General features: G+C 31.1%; 1 protein-coding gene across 1 annotated transcript in view; it reads right to left on the bottom strand.

Moving 5' to 3' along the window:
• The window catches only part of LOC145276740 (uncharacterized), a 113,123-nt gene that overhangs the window by 1,009 nt on the left and 91,582 nt on the right, over window positions 1-20,532 (bottom strand). The window lies entirely within an intron of this gene.

The raw sequence follows: 20,532 nt of genomic DNA on the forward strand, positions 1-20,532 counted from the left end.
GTGAAAATTCCACAGAAGACTTATTCATATGTAATATATATATATATATATATATATATATATATATATATATATATATATATATATATATATATATATATATATATATATATATATATATATATATATATATATATATATATATATATATAGCACTATAAAAGTGGTGGCGGGTGTTTATTTAAATAGACATTCCGACGAGTTATTTACGGACGTCGATTGCATGGTCGAGTGGGAGAACTGCCGACTGTCAACACGACGGTTCTAGGTTCAATCCTTGGCTCGGGAAAGATGCTAGTCTAGCGGCACTGATGAGTTGTGATACAACGAAACAGTACTGTATGTCGATGACTATATATATATATATATATATATATATATATATATATATATATATTGGATGGTTACGTACCCAGGTACTTTTAAATATTATTACTGTTTTAAAACTTTTCATTGATAATTTTTGACTGTTAAGCTCTTATATACAGTGCTTCCAGCATTTTGAGCTTATTTAACTCCGTGCTATTTACCAATATCTGTCTGAATACACACACACACACATATATATATATATGTATATATATATCACTATATGTGTATATATATATATATATATATATATATATATATATGTGTGTGTGTGTGTGTGCGTGTGAGTTGATGAGGTAAACCAGAGGTTTAGTTGGTAAAAACGTGGGCAGACAAAAACTACGGCAGTAATTATTGGGAATATAGTTACGAGATTCAGCATTCCAATCCTGTAACGGTTAATCACCTGAAAGAAGGCCAAAGGATGAGTAGCCGAAACGTGGTGACACAACAACAGCAACAATAAAGATGAGGATAACAGTCCGCAAATAAATAAATACACAAAATACTCATCTCAAAGGATTCCAATAAAGATAATATATAATTCATAGATTATGATTAATTTACTGGATTCAGTATAAAATCTCACGGAAAAGGATTCATATGCCGTAAAACAAAGCAAAATTACATGAAACCGTTATTGAAAATATAAGCGTGTTCAAAAATACCTATATTATAGCCATTTATCATACACAGAGTCTTAATTAATAGGTGAACGTGCATTTTAGTTATAAACATTGTTATATATTTTAAACAAAATAAACATATACATCGAAATAATTAGAGAAATATTCAATAATTTGTTATCGATTTTGTATCACTTTTACATGATAACTTACCAATCAATAAGACTTTTTATGCATTTGTAATAAATGTGTTAATCATATTTGCTTAGACGATACGGATGTCGTTGAGAGAAAGAGATGGTATATATGAGTTAATTCCATCGATTTAAAATTTGCTTTTCATTATATTCTCAATTCAGTGATAAGATATGTATTCAACTGTTTAAATTATTTATACTAGCAGGACCTGTGGAAATTCTACAGCGGCATCTTTCATATGTAATATATTGCTGCTGTGAATTCTGTAGACGTTCAGCGTGAACGAAAACCCCACGATATCATTATACAATCTTTATACAGAACAGATACTACCCTTAGATCTTAGCCAGAAGACCAAGAATGTATATTTTAGCTTCATGTATGGTCCAATAGCGACATCATTATCATATTGTAAGTTTTTGTTTAAATTGTGTCTTCGGTGATCGGGAGATCCTATTTATTAAAAAGGAGGATAAAAGGTGATAACATACCACGAACATTAAATTGGCGAATCTATATACTAGTGTAATGCTCGTCTCCCGTTTAAATAATTTATAATCTGGGAACCGTGACACGTATAAATGTATATATATAAAAAGTATATATATATACATATATATATATATATATATATATTGAGTAATGTGATTGATAATTTAAAATTTAAAAATCAAATTATAATTAAATTAAAAATCCGTTTCATAAGAAGGAACAACAACAAAATCAAATATAATATATATATATATATATATATATAATTTCTACAGCCAAACAACGTCCTATGACAGTCAACGAACCGGAAGTCCAAGACTGGAGTTTCGCCCTAATTTGGGCTTATCTTGTCGAGACGTAGTAGGTTCATTTTACAGTCGGATTTCGGCGCGGTTTGCTTGATCTGTGTTAGTCAATAAAATTTCTTGTGTGCAGGGCGTTTGCTCATTTGGCAGAGTGCTTGCCTCGTATGCAAGAGACTCGGGTTTCGAACATTGAGTTCGGATATGACTAACTGATGGGCCCAAATGAGGGCGAAACTCGAATCTTGGACTTCCGGTTCGTCAACGGTCTTGGGGCCTACGACGTTGTTTGACAGTGGAAATTATTATATAATCTCTCACATTCTTAATATATATATATATATATATATATATATGTCTTATATGTATATATATTCTTTGAACTGTGGCTGATATCATTCCCTCAACGTTTCGGCACGTGTACTCGCTCTAAGCCTTCAAGCTTGTTCGTTGTAGTCGATAACTTTATAAGAATTTCGAACTTTTATTGAATCCGTTGTGGCAAAGTGGTTTTATTGTATGATTGAAAATCACTGCCATCCGTGGAAGTAAAAGTCAAAGCAAAGCTGAAAGCTATAGAAATTTTCAGAAATAACGAATAAGCAACGCGATAGTGTCAAGTATAGTTAGACACTGTATGTGATCCATTATTTATGACAGCAAGTATAGTCAGATAGTATATGTGATCCATTATTTATGACAGAAAGTATAGTTAGACATAATATCTGATCCATTATTTATGGCAGAAACTATAGTAAGACACAATATTTGATCCATTATTTATGACAGAAAGTATAGTAAAACACTATGTGATCCATTATTTTTGGCAGAAAGTATAGCAAGACACAATATGTGATCCATTATTTATGACAGAAAGTATAGTTCGATAGAATGTGATCCATTATTTGTGACAGAAAGTATAGTTAGACAGTATATGTGATCAATTATTTATGACAGAAAGTGTAGTTAGACAAAATATGTGACAGAAAGTATTGTAAGACACAATATGTAATCCATTATTTATGGAAAAAAGTATAGTTAGACAGAATAAGTGACCATTATTTATGGCAGAAAGTATAGTAAGACACAATATGTGATCCATCTTTGATGGAAGAAAGTATAGTTAGACAGAATATGTGATCCATTATTCGTGTCAGGATGTATAGACAGAATATGTGATCTATTATTTATGGTAGAAAGTATAATACGACACAATATGTGATCCCTTATTTATGAAAGAAAGTATAATTAGACCCAAAATGTGATCCATTATTTATGACAAAAAGTATAATTAGACACAATATGTTACCATTATTTATGACAGAAAATATAGTAAGACACAATATGTGATCCATTATTTATGATAGAAAGTATAGTTAGACACAATATGTGATCCATTATTAATGTCATGATGTATAGACACAATATGTGATTCCATTAATTATGACAGAAAGTATAGTTCGACATATTATGTGAGCCATTATTTATGACAGAACGTATAGTTATACACAGTATGTGATCCATTATTTATGGCAGAAAGTATAGTTAGACACAATATGTGATCCATTATTTATGTCAAGATGTATAGACACAATATGTGGTCAAATATTTATGACAAAAGGTATAGTTAGACACAATATGTGATCCATTATTTATGTCAGACAGTATATTTTGATCTAATATGTGATCCATTATTTATGTCAGAAAGTATAGTTTGACACAATATGTGATCCATTATGAATGTCAGGATGTATAGACACAATATTTGATCCATTATTTATGTAAGAAAGTATAGTAAGACACAATATGTGATCCATTATTTATGTCGGGATGTACAGACACAATATTTGATCCGTTATTTATGACAAAAAGTATAGTTAGGAACACTATGTGATCCATTAATGATAGCAGCAAGTATAAAAAATCTGGGATCAATTACTTATGTCAGGATGTGTAGACACAATATGTGATCCATTATTTATGGCAGAAATATAGTTAGACAGTATATGTGATACATTATTTATTACAACAAGTAAAGACACAATATGTGATCCATTATTTGTGACAGAAAGTATAGTTAGAGTGTATATGTGATCAATTATTTATGACAGAAAGTGTAGTTAGACAAAATATGTGATCCATTATTTATGGCAGAAAGTATAGTTCGACCTAAAATGTGATCCATTATTCATGACAGAAAGTATAATTTGACACAATATGTGATCCATTATTTATGACAGAAAATATAGTAAGACACAATATGTTATCCATTATTTATGACAGAAAGTATGGTTAGACACAATATGTGATCCATTATTTATGTCAGGATGTATAGACACAATATGCGATCCATTATTTGTCACAGAAAATATACTTAGACACTATATGTGAACCATTATTGATTACAGAAAGTATATTTAGCACAATATGTGATCAATTATTTATGACAGAAAGTATAGTTAGACACAATATTTTATCCATTATTTATGACAGAATATGTAGTCAGACAAAATATAGCATCCATTATTTATGTCAGAAAATATAGTAAGACACAATATGTGATCCATTATTTATGACAGAAAGTATGGTTAGACACAATGTGTTATCTATTAGTAGTGGATAAAGTGGTTGATTGCATCCTATAAATTCATCTTTGATTATAACATGGGACTTATAGACTAATATAATAAACTAATATATAAACATGTTGACTTTGAGATATTGTAGAGTGTAGTTCACTCAGTCGTTTTGAAGTTAAAAAATCAACTAATATAAAACATCTAAAAGGGAATGGAACGTGGAACATGGAACAGTCTATGCGATTCAGTTTGAAAGTCAAAGTTAATGTCTATCATAAAATAGATAGAAAAAAAGCGGGAGAGTTCATCGATATTTTGTGACGAAGAAGATCCGAAATATATGTAATTCCTGTACATACTATAGATGTAGATCAGCAAAGTTAATCAATGTTGAGCCTGGTCAGTATTAAATGGGTGATCACTTAGGAATGCCAGACATATATGAGCGGGCTCTCTGATCGTCCTGATATTATTCCAGCCGTGTATTCCCAATAATTGAAATAAAACAATGCAGGTTTAAGAGAAATGTGATTGGAGATTGCGCAAATAAATTATGCGATAAAAGTAAAAATCGAATGAAATATAATCGCTTAATATTTTTACTGCGTATTTATCATGAAATGCTTCTCGACATTAATAAAAGTAAAAGTAGACAAGACTGTTTCGGAATCTATTTTAAGGATGAATGTACGTAGAGTTTTTTTTTTTTTATAGCACCGGATTGAAGTAATGGACTATATTAAGGCTTTTAGGCGCCAATAATTCCACTATATTCGGTGAATGTAATAAATTATTATTCTTAACAGCACGGATTTGGCAAAATAAATTAAAAAAGTGGCTAGTTTTTTTGTTTTTTTTTGGGGGGGGACTTTCTTTTTTTTTCTTTTTTTTTTGGTATTGACTGTAAAAGTTTTCTATCTCATATGTTTTTCACTATGCGGTATTTTCGGCCAGTACTGGCTTTACTTTATATGATACTAGCAGTTCATCTCGGCTTTGCTTTGGCCCTATCTACTATTCATAACTTGCCCTACGTGTGAATACACTTTATGTAAGATTTCAAATTTTTAGACCAAAATTCGTGTAATTTCGTAGAGACCGCAGAGGTCATTTTATTTTTACTTTGACCCCAATTTTGACCTTTTTACATTTAGTATTTTGGTCTCAAATCAAAATAAAAAGCTTTACACATGTCCAAGTAACCTACATCTAAAATTTCAAGTGTCTAGACCCCAAATTGGCGGAGGAATTTGGTAGAATCTGCAAAGGTCAACACTTTCAACTTTCACCTTTTGGCAGACGAATTTTCGCCCCCAAACTGATTAAACTGCTTGCCGCATGTCCGAATACCCGTTATGTATAAATTTCAAAGGTTTAGACCCAAATTCGCTGAGTAGTTTGCTAGACACTGCAAAGGTCAAATCTTTTGAACTTTGACCCCTTCGCAGCTCAACTCTTCGACCCAAACCGATTAAAAACACTTTATGTAAAATTTCAAATCTTCAGATCAGAAATTGGTTGAGTAATTTAGTAGAGACCGCAGAGGTTAAATTTCTTTTAACTTTAACCCCAATTTTGATCCCGTAACATTTATTTTTGGGCTTAAATCAAAATACAAAGTTTGATCCATGTCCAAGTAACCTACATTTAAAATTTCAAGTTTTTAGACCAAAAAATTGTGGAGGAGTTTTGTGGAGTTAAATCGTTTAACTTTGACCTCTTGACAGCACAAATTTCTGGCCGAAAACCATTTAAAAAAAATTTCCCAAATGTCAATACCCCTTATGTCAAATCTCGAGTCTCTAGACCGAAAATTGACAGAGTTATTAGGTAGGGAAATGTACACACACGCACACACACACACACACACACACACATTTTCACTTTTATAGATATATAGATAGATTTACATTGACATTAAAATCCCGCCTTGCAATCGAATAGCGTTTTCTAGCACAAAGAATAATAAACAGGATTGTTATTAAAATGCGTCAATTTAACATACACGTTAAGCGAGGAAAACTGACCAACATTGTATTTAACAGAGATACGTATAATTATCTAAAAATTATATTTTAAACGTAAGCGTGACAGATCAAAGCAAATCTTATTTCGAACATATAAATGACATGCCTGATGAGGTACATAGCCTCGTTGATGTAGATAGTTGGACGTATCTAAAACAAACTGCATCAATACAATCTGAATATATAACAATGAAAATGCTCATATAATATAGGAAGTCACTGATATACGAAATACAAATGTCAAACTTTAACGGTTTTAAGACACAACGACGTGAAATATATAGTAAGGACTGAAAATCTACAAAAAAGAGAGAAACAAGAATGAGGTAATAATTTGCATCGATTTAATGTACACGATTAACGCTGAAAATTGTATTTTACATTTAGCCATAATAGAGAACGGAGCCTTTGATAGCGATGAGAATCCATGTTAAGTCTATAATTCATAATTGATTTTATTTGTGAAACCAGTTAGTTCTCAAATAAAGGTCTAGTCACTACTTTAAATCAATGAAACGAAACTAGCCGATAAAAAAGACAAAAATACTGATATTGATATTCCAAGCGATCATTCACAAATATATACTGCTAAAGAAATGTTATGTATTTCGAGCATTGAAAATTTTTTATTCATTATAAAATTAAATAAAATTTTAATTCATTTTTTAAAACGTTAATAAAATATTAACACAACTTTCAATGAGATAAACAGAAAACAGATCTGTTAAACATGAGTGTCAAAAGTGACAAATATGCTTCATCTTACAAACAAATCAATCAAGCATCGAAAAAATATTTATTCAGTAATAGTGATGATTTGGAGAAGCTGCAGCTGTCAACTTAAAAAACTGAATTCTGAATTGTTGACCGGTATGAAGCTTAAAAATAAGCAGCAGCAACAGCCGCTAACAGCTTAAAAACTGAATTTTGAACTGTTGACCTATATGAAGCTTTGAGATATGCAATAGGCGCTGCTACTCTGCCTACAACCCCTTTTATGGCCTTATTTGTTCCTCTCTTCCCACCTCCTTTCTTCTTTATACCTTGAATCAAGCGTACGTTAATATATATATATATATATATATATATATATATATATATATATATATATATATATATATATATATATATATATATATATATATATATATATGTATTAAATTCTAAGTACAACAGAATTGTAATAGTTTTAAAGCGAAGTGGGGCATTTTTTTCTTAAACCTTATAAAAAAGATCAACTATAATGTAAAAAGAAACAGGATCGACTAAAAGTAAGAAAAATAAATTGAACAGGAAGAAGATCGACTAAAAGGTGGAGAAAGAGAAAAGAAAAGGGGGAACGGTGAAGAAACTTGAAGTACTTTTCGCCGACTGTCTTCAGAAGTAAATTTCGGAATGAAGTAATGTTGGCATGAAGTAATTTCTATGAGGGGAAAAAAACACCGCGTAGAAATTAACCTGGTGGCGCCTGTTTAAAAACGTTCAACGAAAGTATGTGGTCCATCTGTTTGCAAAGAACAGGTCTGCAACAGTTTATTGTAAGGGTCTCCAAGAATCCGAGATGTTGAACAGACCTAGCCCTGTGCAAGATGGAGAACCACTTCGGTGTGTACTCACTCGCACATTTATTTGAACTGGTCAGATGATCACCGATCGCGGTAGCAGAAACACGTGATCGTTATTAAAATGCATCAATTTAGACTCCTCTGCACGATCACGTGTTTCTGTTACCGCGACCGGTGATCACCTGACCAGTTCAAATAAATGTGCGAGTGATTACACACCGGAGTGGTTCTCCATTCTGCACAGGGCTAGGTCTGTTCAACACCTCGGATTCTTGGAGGCCCTTACAATAAACTGTTGCAGACCTGTTCTTTGCAAACAAATGGACCACATACGTTCGTTGAACGTTTTTAAACAGGTGCCACCAGGTTAATTTCTACGCGGTGTTTTTTCCCCCTCATAGAAATTACTTCATGCCAACATTACTTCATTCCGACCAAAAAGAAAAAAAAATTTACTTCTGAAGACAGTCGGCGAAAAGTACTTCAAGTTTCTTCACCGTTCCCCATTTTCTTTTCTCTTTCTCCTCTTTTTAGTCGATCTTCTTCCTTTTCAATTTATTTTTCTTACTTTTAGTCGATCTTGTTTCTTTTTACATTATAGTCGATCTTTTTCATAAGGTTTAAAAAAAAGATGCCCCACTTCATTTTTAATATATATATTAATATATATATATATATGTGTGTGTGTGTGTGTGTGTCCTCATTAATTACCCTGTGAACTCGGAGTATGGGAAATTCCCATATGCACAAAACAAAATCACTGAAAAAACAAAAATACCCTAACTAAAAGTAAGGATAATTAGTAAACGTTGGATAAAATGATGGTTAAAATTATTACGAACTTGCCACGATTCGAACCTGGAAACCTCTGATCCGTCATCAGACGCGTTATCCATTGCACCACAAGTCCTGTCGGTATGCCGAAAGATGTTACCGCGACTGTATACAGACAGTACTAAATTCCGTAGTCATGGGCAGGTAACTTTTTCGACAAAGTAAAGAAACGACCCAAAAACCCTTATGTCGGACTTTTTGTGTGACTCGACGTTGTTCGTTACGAACCATATATAGATAAGTACAATCTAGAGATTCATACTTTTCAGGGAAAAAAGAATTTTGTAATTCGGTGCATCCGTTCGAAAGTTTTATTGGTATATATACACAAACGCATAAATAAACATTTAGAATTTTATTAATAGTATAGATATGCAAATATATGTTTTAAAATATTAAGATTTATTTTAAAAAATAAATTTAAGCATGACAGGCCGACGGAACAACAAACAATATGTAATTTGGTTGGCCCTGTACCTTCTTCTTCTTCTTTGTAACCCCTCTCTTACTGATGAGATGTTGCTAGTCTCAGTCTTTTCTATAAATACTGTTATAGCAAGGGTTTTTGAAGGCGTGTGAAACTGTTTTCCTGCAGTAGTCTTACTCTTTTTTAGACTAAGGCCGATGGGCATCTCTTGTCTTTGCAATAATTATTTTCTTACATCGTGGCTTCACACCTTGTCTGAAGCAATTCCCCTAAAGCAGTTCCCTTATGTGCGCCAAATTGATAATAATTCGACAGACGGGCAGAAAGATCATTTAATTAATGGACGCATCTCAAATTCTATTTAATCTTTCAGCATAATCGACAGACCGAATCGCAGATCCCCTGATAGACGCGCTAGAACTCATCTATAAAAAAAAGTGTGATATTTCATTGCATTGAAAACATAAGGAGTTATTTTTCTAATTGAAAACAAATTGGATTTCTTGATATTTCGTTTCACTTTGATATCGAGACGAACGTTTGGAAACGAAATGTTGATTGATTCGATAAAAAAATGAGGGAAAATATTAATCGAAAAGTATACGTCGCGATCATGATGACAGCGCATTCGAATCAATAACTAAAAATTAAAATGTCTATTATATAGAAAAGACACAAGATACGGATGCTTGTAAAATTAATTTCAAAATTAAAACAATCAATATTTTGAAATATACTAGAAAATATTCAAAATAAATATAAAAAAAACAATATTAAAAACAATATTAAAAACAATATTAAAAACGTATTAAAATAGCATTATTAAAACAGTGTTAATACAATATTAAAACAATATTAAGAATTATATGAAAAATAATATGAAAAACAATATTTAAAACAATATTTAAATAACAAAATTAAAAACAATATAAAAACTATATTAAAAATAAAGAAAACGATATTAAAGTAACAACATTTTAAATAATATTGAAAAAAACGATATAAAAAATATTAAAAACATTTAAAAACAATATTAAAATATCAATATTAAACAGTATAAAACAATATTAGAATAATATTATATTAACAATATAAAAACAGTAAAAACATATTAAAACAGTATTAAAATGACAAAATTAAAAACAACATTAAAAAACAATATAAAAACATCATGAATTTTGGAATACAAACTTTTTGTCATTTATTTGATATATGCCCTGTACTTTCATTAAATTTCTTAAATAAGCACTTGTATATATAAAAAAAGGGAAATATAAGTCAATAAAAAAGTATTTCCACGTTACTTAGCACCACCCTTCCTGTTTTGATGAGAAGTATGAAGCTTTGAAATGCCTAACACAAAGAGCATTGATAACCACTACACACTATATTGTATTCCCTTGTTTCAAATTGATTAATAAATCTATATACACCAATATATATTTTCTATTATCAATATATTTACCTCTTGTATACATATATATATATATATATATATATATATATATATATATATATATATATTAGTTGAGCAAGTAACTGCTCTGCTAAACAAAATGTGACTTGCAGACTACTTACTATTGAGTAACGAAGCCTCAGTTACTGCATGAAAAGACAACTTTTTAATTTCCTCGCCAAATATTTAATGAATCTCTTTGGAATAGTAATAATAATAATAATAATCTCCATGTTCTTTTGTTTCATTTCAGATATTATTTTATATAATATATAAATATATATAATATAATATCGATTTAAAAAAATCTTTTTTACAAAATCGATTCTTAAGGTTTTCCAACCGGGAGACTATTCATACTACCATAACATAACATTTAATAACTGTACGCTAGAACTATTACTGTTACTACTACTCTTTATTTCCAACAGCATCAGACTGATTGCTTGCTAGAATTGTTGATCCTACTTCAAGCGGTTTATATTTTCTTATCGCTTGCATATTGATTTTCACAGAGAGAGAGAAAGATGTATGGAGAAAGAGAGAGAGAGAGAGAGAGAGAGAGAGAGAGGGAATACGGAATAAAGCCGTAGGTATAGCATATTTTTTTTTCATTAAATATTTAATGAATTCCTTTGGAATACTAATAATAATAATGCTCATGTTATTCTCATTTATTTGAGATACTTTTTATATATATTTTGATATAATATCGATTTAAAAAGAAAAATATACTTTACAGATTTAGATATTACGGTTTTTCCACTGTAACTATTTATACTAACCTTTCTGTCAAACCACACTGGGCAACTATAAATACTAACTTTTCACAATAGCTGCCGGCAGCAACCACGTGTACTAACTAGTCGCTTGTTAGAACTATTGATGCTATCTTTTCGTTTTAATCAAAGCTGCTTGTGTTACACGGCTGTTTGTAAATAACTATTCTGTACTTTCACCCAACAATTAATGAGCAAAAATATACCGTCAAACTTGAATTTAACTTGAAAATACTAGTCGAACAATATAATCCTTAAATTATGTTCAAACACCAGTTTCGATTAATTTAACCAGAAGTTTATTTACATTTTGAAATGAACAATAGGTAGAATTTAATCACACTATTATTTCAAATGTAAGGATGTGATTATAATTTCATTTTAATTAACCACGTGTTTAACAAATAAAAAAATAAAGCAGCATGAAGTTTTAAAATTATTATGTGTGTTCTATTTTATGATTTTAAAAATAAAAACATTGCAAAGCAAAATTTTTGGTACTAATGTATTTTTGGTACCGTGCGAAATAATTTTATTATTTTGAAAGCCATTCTTAATATGGGGAAGAGAGGGTTTTGTATTTATTTTGTACTTCCACCTTACAATTGAATAAAAAAATTACAATTGAATGAAAAACAGATATCGTGAAAAATTAATTTTATTTCTTCTGTCAAAAAATTATAATCAATATAATAATCGTTTTATAATTAGAACATTTATAAATACAGTATTAAAAATCTTAAAAAGTGCAACAAAATGCCAATTACATTTTTATTAGTGCATAAGGTAATCCGATGTAGTGTATATAAAATTTATAAAATAGTGTTGTTGTTTTTTTTTTAATTCTAGTATCTTCCTTTTTAAAGTTTAATATTAATAGTTTTCGGTAAAATAATTTTCCTGGTAAACATTTTGTTGAATATTTTTCTGTTGCAAATATATACATTGAGAGAAAGAAACAACAAAAAAAATACAATTAGTTAGCTATGTCAGATTATAAGTCATTTCCCCCTGGCAAAGACGGCGAGGATCATGAAACTGAATCGTGTTAAGTTTCTTCTTTCTAACTTTCATTCCACAATAGACTTTCTACATTAAAGGATAGACATTAGTAAAAATGCATCATTAGTTTGCATGGACTTCAAAATATACAAAAAAATATAAGAAATGTGTTCTGTAAAACAAAAGACATTTTTAATTTCTTTGGAAATTTTTAATGATTTTTATTCATTTTTTTATTTTCGTCAATTTTTCATGTCTCTTTGATTAAGATTTTTATTATCTTGATAGGTTTTAATTTTAAGATAATATTTATGTTTATCTTTTTAATATAATATTTATGCATGTATATAATTATATATATATATATATATATATATATATAGAGAGAGAGAGAGAGAGAGAGAGAGTAAAAGAGAGTGATATATAATATAAAGATATATATTATTCCACGTGGAGGGATGAAGCATAAAACGATGTTGTTTTTTATATTTTATATAAAAATTGCTTTATGCTCCATTCGCCTGCATTGATTTGAAATTACTTGTCTAGAATATATATATTTACATTATATATATCTCTCTTTTGCTCTCTCTCTCTCCCGCTCTCTCTCTCTCTCTCTCTCTCAAGGAACCTATACCTAAAATTCTAAAAAGTCTGTAGACTTAAAATTGACAGATTTATTGCATATGGAAATGTACACACACAGACACACAGACAGACAGACAGACATTTTCACTTTTATAGATATATAGAAATATATATATACATACATATTAAAATTAAACTAATGTTTTTAATTGGAAATAATTTATTCTGTAAATATTTGACAAAATATGATTATAAAAGTTAAATTGAAAAGTTCCATTTTATGTTTCTATAATGTAGATTTTAAGATTTTATTTGGTGCTTTCTCTTTTTTTTTCTAAATTCTGTTTTTAAGTAGATTGACTTACGGGTAGAGGGCCTGCCTTCAGTGTATGTGGTTCCGGTTTCAAATGTCGCAAAAAAAAAAAAAGTCACGCCGACGAATCGTTAGACGACACCCATAGCCATAGATAATTAGGGCTATATTAAGTAACATAATTTGATTTATTGTTTATTTTTCTGTGGTGTAATTTATTGAAGCATGAGGACTTCTTCCTATGTGGGGTATGTAATTCCGTCTATTAAATGGACGATGATCCGACAGACGGACGGAAAAATCATTTTATTAATGGACGCATCTCCAATTCTATCTTATCTTTCAGCGTGAAAGACTGACCGACCAACGCAGAAATTCTCTAGTAGACACACTAGAACTAATCTATATATCTATAAAAGTGAAATTGTATGTCTGTGCGTGTGTCTGTCTGTGTACATTTCCCTACCAAATTACTCTGTCAATTTTCAGTCTACAGACTGGAGATGTGACATAAGTGTATTGAGATTTGGTAAAATCTTTTTAATCGGTTTTCGGCCAGAAATTTGGCTGTCAAGGAATCACAATTCAGCGATTTGATCTTTGAAAACTCTACCAAACTCCTCCGCTAATCTTGGGTCTAACACTTGACATTTTATATATAGGTTACTTGAACATGGATCAAACTTTTTAATTTGATTTGAGCCAAAACAATAAATGTTAAGGTGTTAAAATTGGGGTCAAAGTTAAAAAATATTGTCCTCTGCTGTCTCTACCAAATTATTCAGCCAATTTTTGGTCGGATATTTGAAATTTTACATAAAGTGTATTCAGACATAGGGCAAGCATTTAATTAGTTTGGGGGCGAATATTAGTGCTGTCAAGAGGTAAAAGTTGAAAGAGTTGACCTTTGCAAACTCTACCAAACTCTTTCGCCTTGAAATTTTAGATGTAGGTTAACTGGACATGAGTTAAACTTTAAAATATATATATATATATATATATATATATATATATATATATATATATATAAACATATGCACATAAAGTTATAAACAGTACATAAGGCCGAACATAGCTGGGCTGAACTGCTAGTCTATAAAAATTGTGATATTTCATTGCATCTAAAGTGTGAGTACATATTTTTCTAATTGAAAACAAATTGGATTTCTTGGTATTTCGTTTCTCTTTGATATCGAGACGAACATTTGGAAACGAAATGTTGATTGAATTAAAAAAAAAAAATGGAGTGAAAATATTAATCTAAAAGTATCCATAGCGATCATGATGACAGCACATTCGAGTCAATAACTAAGAATTAGAATCTATATTATATAGAAAAGGGAAAAGAGAGTGATGTTTTTAGAAATTAATTTAAAAATAAAAACAAATAATATTTTAAAAGTCAAATATATAAAAGGATACATTTTTGTATGTCTGTCTCCATATTTGCAAACTCTGTCCCCTCTGAAACTAAAAGTCGCCGAGCGGCGCTATGGGGCCTCAAATGATTGGATTTTTCACATACAGTTCTTTTATGGGTCTTTAACCTATTAAAATTGTTTTTTAAGGGGTCAAAAACTGATCAAAACGAAAAACGAAATCATTATACATTCTGTACATTTATTTTAGTTTATTTTAAATTTTTAATCAGCCATGTGTGTGTCACGTTGGTACGGTAGTAACGTTACCAGGTTTGAATGCTACAGTTTCGGTTTCGATTATAGCTACTTCTTTTACTTTTGAAATGACGACTCTATAATAATATATACGAGTTTTCGACATATTTAGAATGTCATATTTAGGCGTAGTTTACGACAGGGTAAAGCGCCCCCACTAGTTAATCTCTCTCTCTCTCTCTCTCTCTCTCCCTCCCTCTTTATATATATATATATATATATATATATATATATATATATATATATATATATATATATATATATATTATTGTTTCAGCTATTCGTCCGTTTTTTGGCCGTCTGTAGCTTCCTCAGACTTTTACAGTAAAAGTCTGAGGAAGCCACAGACGGCCAAAAAACTGCCGAGTAGCTGAAACAATAATGTAACTTAACAGAAAGATACGGTAATAAAAAAACGCATACTTGCTCTACAACAGTATTGAGCACTTTCTTCAGTTTTTATTAATTACCATCTCCACTAAATATACATATATATATATATATATATATATATATATATATATATATATATATATATATATATATATATATAGTTAGTGTTTTTAATTGGAAATTATTTATTCTTTTAAATATAGTATTCAGCATTTGACAAAATATGATTATTAAACTTAAATTGAAAAGTTCAATTTTATGCTTCTATAATGTAGATTTTAAGATTTAATTTGCTGCTTTCCACTTTCTAAATAATATTTTTCAAGTTGTTTGACTAACTGATAAAGCGCCTTACTTTAGTTTATGTGGTCCCGGTTTCGAATCTTGCAAAAACCCAGTCACGCCCAAGAATCGATAGACGACACACATAGCGGTAAATAATTAAGTAAAACCACGCACGATATAAAGCAATCAACTTACTCTAATTAGAAGTGGTGTTCATGTTTTCTGTGGTGTAATATGTCGAAGCATGAGGACTTATTACTATATGGAGTTAGTAACTCCGTCTTTTAAATTATTAATCAAAGAGAAAATTGTTCATTGGATAAATATAATATTTAATTGATTTGGACGCAATTGAATTTGTCGTATTATTTGGATTGTTCGCACTAATGTTCTCAGTCTTTTTCTCAGTGTTTCGGCCGATGTAACACTCAACCTCCAGAAAAATTTCGCAAGGCCTCAAGATTTAACGGATAAAGTATTACGTAAAATTCAATTTAAAGTGACACTCTCCTTGAAGATTGGTTGTTCGATTCTCAGTCCGAACGATACAAAGATACTGTTACACAGGTTGATAAAATGAGAGCATGCTAATCCGGTGGACATCCGTTCGAAATTCTGTGATGATTCCTAAGTTCGACAGAAAAATTCCCGAGTTTGAGAGGATACACTTGAAGAAGTTCGGAAGCTACATCAGGCGAAACGTTGTGAGAATAACAGTGGAAATGAAAATAGTAGTCCAAATAATCCTAATTATGCAAGTTGCGTGGTACCCTGTAACTGTGGTACCCTTTGCCATGAAATCTGTTAAAATTACCCCGTAATTGACCCAGATAACTGTAAGCATAGCCTTGCTAATGGAAGGCTTATGTGGTGAGTCTAAGTGTCTCCATTACATTGATTGGGTTTTAATTTCTAGATCATAGTGATAGATCTTGGTTTCATCTTGTGTAATCAGTCTTTTTACAGATCTTCAAATTTATTCTCAAAGGCGTCAGCAACCTGGGGATCTATCTGACAGATTTCACAGATTACATGGGCAAATCGTTGTTAATGATGGTCTTATAAACTCTGGACAAATATTTACCTTGTTGAATAAACACGCATCGATTTTCGAAAATGGCGGCCTCAAATTAACTGACGGATGCCTCATCAGTGGCAAAAAAAAAAAAGGAAAGCATCCAGATCTGGTAGTTTCGGTCATGTTCGAATTCAAAATGCCAGCATTTTAGAAGGTCTTCAAAAGCGTTATGTTGTGTGCATCGTTTGAAAAACAAAACCAGATCACTGCCACACTCAACAGGCTCTATTTCATATCTGCTTCAGTTCCAACACATGCAACTAAGAAACTACAATTAGTTCAGAGCTGCAATTTCCTACATAATCCACAAATATAAATCATGCGCATGAAAAATTTCAGCTAAATCAGACAACTAAAAAAAGGAGAATTGCTTATTGAATAGCCCTTGCATTAACGCATAAGGAAATTAAACTAATTTGTATAACTGAACATTTTGATTATTGTTTTCTTAGAAATAATCAAATCAAACAAATTTTAATTACAATGCCTTTTATGAAAAATAATAAAATCACTCACACATATAATTAGTAGTGAAATAGATTTGGTTTACTCTCTTAAAATGTTTACAAAGAAGATAAATTAAAAATTCCGCTAAATTTTAAGCGCTATAAAATCCTTAAGTACTGTTGTTGATAAACAGCGCGTGTCAATTACGGATTGAAAAGTTTTCTCGTTAACAATGATTTGTTATGGATTGAAAAAAAGTTCAATTAGAAAATCCTAAAAAGTGTGGTGTATGACAAGAGATAACGACGATAATAATGGATGAGAGTAACAATGAAAAATACATAACGTTAATATATTACCATATTTAATAAGAAAATTCGTGATATAGCACACTTCTAAATCTATAGTTTAACAAATATATTATTAGCTTGCTTCTAAAACTATAATTATTCTTTTCTTTCAATTTCTAAATTGTGACCATTGTGTGTAGCCGGAAGCATACCAGTTGAGGCGTGAAAAGCTGCACAATCGATTCGGTTTCAAAGGTATTCAGGCATATGTCGAAATGATGCACAAGGGACTCAGGCGAAAAGTTCTCTTGGCATGTAATGAATATTGGCAATTACTAATACGGCATTAGCAAAAGTGATAAATTCGACCTATACAGAGATCAACTTATATATATATATATATATATATATATATACACATATATTACTTTGGAATTCCCTTTTCCTACTTTATTTCCTGTACTAAGCCGCAGAAATTTAAATGTAATACGAGCAGACATTTCGCGTCTCAACTCCCTACACTGTTCTATGTAAACATGATCCCAAATAGAAACATCTTACGCCTATATGACAATATAGTCAATGACAGTAAAAAAGAGTTTATTAAACGCAGTTTAAAAACTGCAAACTTGATATGTGATTTCGAAAACATAGTTTCTAAATTACTAATCCAAATGATACATAAATAAATCTAGGTTGTTTGTTTTATTGGTTTCGTTTGCCTATTTTACGACAAGGTATTTCAGAGTTCAATATTTTAACTCATCAGCGTAATATTTACAGAAAATATGTATTAGCACAAATAAATTTGTTGTGTGTCAATAAAACGGTTAACACGGTACAAGTTGAACGCAACTGGTTTAATCGAAGTGCACAGAAGTTGAAAGGTTTCAAACCCATTGACTTCCATTGACAACGCGTGCACTTGCATGTTAGCAAAGTTCACGAGGTGTTTTCAGACCAGACCGATTAACGGGGGCTACCGCCTTACATATACACCTTGAAATAAATATACACGCAGATGCGTTTTAAACAGTTCGACAGTCTAGAGTCTAAAGTCTAAAGTTAACGGGGAATCGCGGAGATTTTTGGAGTAAGACTAGAATTTTGATTCAAGATGAGAAAAGGGGGAAAAAAAAGAGGAAAAATGGTCTGAATCGATCCAGCGATGCAGCGGTTCTGTCAACGATGGAATCAAAATAGACTTCTCTAAACAATAAAATGAAGTCGTGCTTTTAGGGAAGCGGGCATGAATCTTCGCGAGGGGGAACTGACCAAAAACTAGAAAAAGGTATGTGCCTTAAGATCTTCTTATATGTCACACACACACACACACACACGCACACACACCAATGATAATAGATATGTACACACTGAAGACAGACGGTCATGGCCATGTGACAATTATATAGACACCACATACACAAGAATATATATATATATATATATATATATATATATATATATATATATATATATATACATCTCATCTTCGCTCACAGGTACATAATAAATAGATGATACAGCCAAATCTGCTGCAAAGAAGATCGTCTACTGGGCTAGAAAACTTCTCACACCTGCCAGTATCCTTTATACCTACAAATCCGCTATTCTCACATGCATGGAGTTGGAGTAGCCTACATCTAGTGCACCAACCTTTAGTTTCTCCATCTTAAACGGCGTCAAAAATGAGCCTCTAATCTAAAAGGTATCTCATTGACTACCAAGATTCAAATCATGTTCCACAGCTGAAATGTGATGTCGCTGTACATGGTCTACATGTATTTTAATGGTTTGCGCTACACTTGACCCCCCCCCAATACATCCGACTAACTCGACAATCAGCAAAGTTGCACCCCTACGTTGTAGAAGTGTCCAGGTGCCAGAAAGCATTCTACTTCTTTCCTTGAACTGCTTACTTTTGGAATTCCTTCCCTGCTGCCTATTTTCTGGCTGTACTAACATGCAAACAGTTAAATGTAATATTAACAAGCATCTAGTTGAACACCGGCATGCCCCTCTAGATCGGGCACTTAATTCATAGTAAACATTTACGTCCCGATAGCAATGTGTCTTAAAAGAAAAGTAAAAGATTTGATGTTTCAATGCAGACGATACTAAGAATATAAGTGCGAAATACTTAAGAATTCTGCCCGATCTTTCTTGATCGAATGAGAGCGTGTTACCCACAGTTGATTAAATAATGGTTTACGTTGGAAATTCTGTGCGGGTCTGTGAGTTCGATAAAAAAAATCGTGTTCGGCAAGATACACCTGGAGAAGATTGGAGGTTACATCAGCTAAAACGTTGTGAAAATGACACCCAGTAAGTCTGAACACTCTAAAAACAATTGATGCATCATGCTTCGAAAGTTTACACGAAAATACGTAAGTATACATTGGCACAATGAAATATGGATGAAGACAGCATTTCCGGAAAACATTCGATGGATCTGGTTCCAGTAAAAGTATAAAAAATTCATTACAATCATTTGATGCTTTAAAACAAGTAATGCCACAAAAACAAAAACAAAAACAAACATAGAAAAGACATAAAACATTAATAAAAAAAAAAACATTTAATACAAAAATATATCTCACATTATTTTTCCAACGTTTAATCACATGACAAAAAAATGACTCAGAAGTTTGTTATCAAACGTTTCATTATTTATGATAAACACAAGAAAAACTGTCATTCGTTGACGGCACTCAGTTAAAAAGTTGAATCTTTTATGCAGCCACCATTTTTCTTCGGTTCATCTCTTGATTTATATCCCCTTCTCTCATTTATCGCCATCAGCTGC

The sequence above is a fragment of the Euprymna scolopes genome, chromosome 5 (genome assembly GCF_053919585.1).
Source record: "Euprymna scolopes isolate OS-2025 chromosome 5, ASM5391958v1, whole genome shotgun sequence".
In the NCBI taxonomy this organism is placed as follows: domain Eukaryota; kingdom Metazoa; phylum Mollusca; class Cephalopoda; order Sepiida; family Sepiolidae; genus Euprymna; species Euprymna scolopes.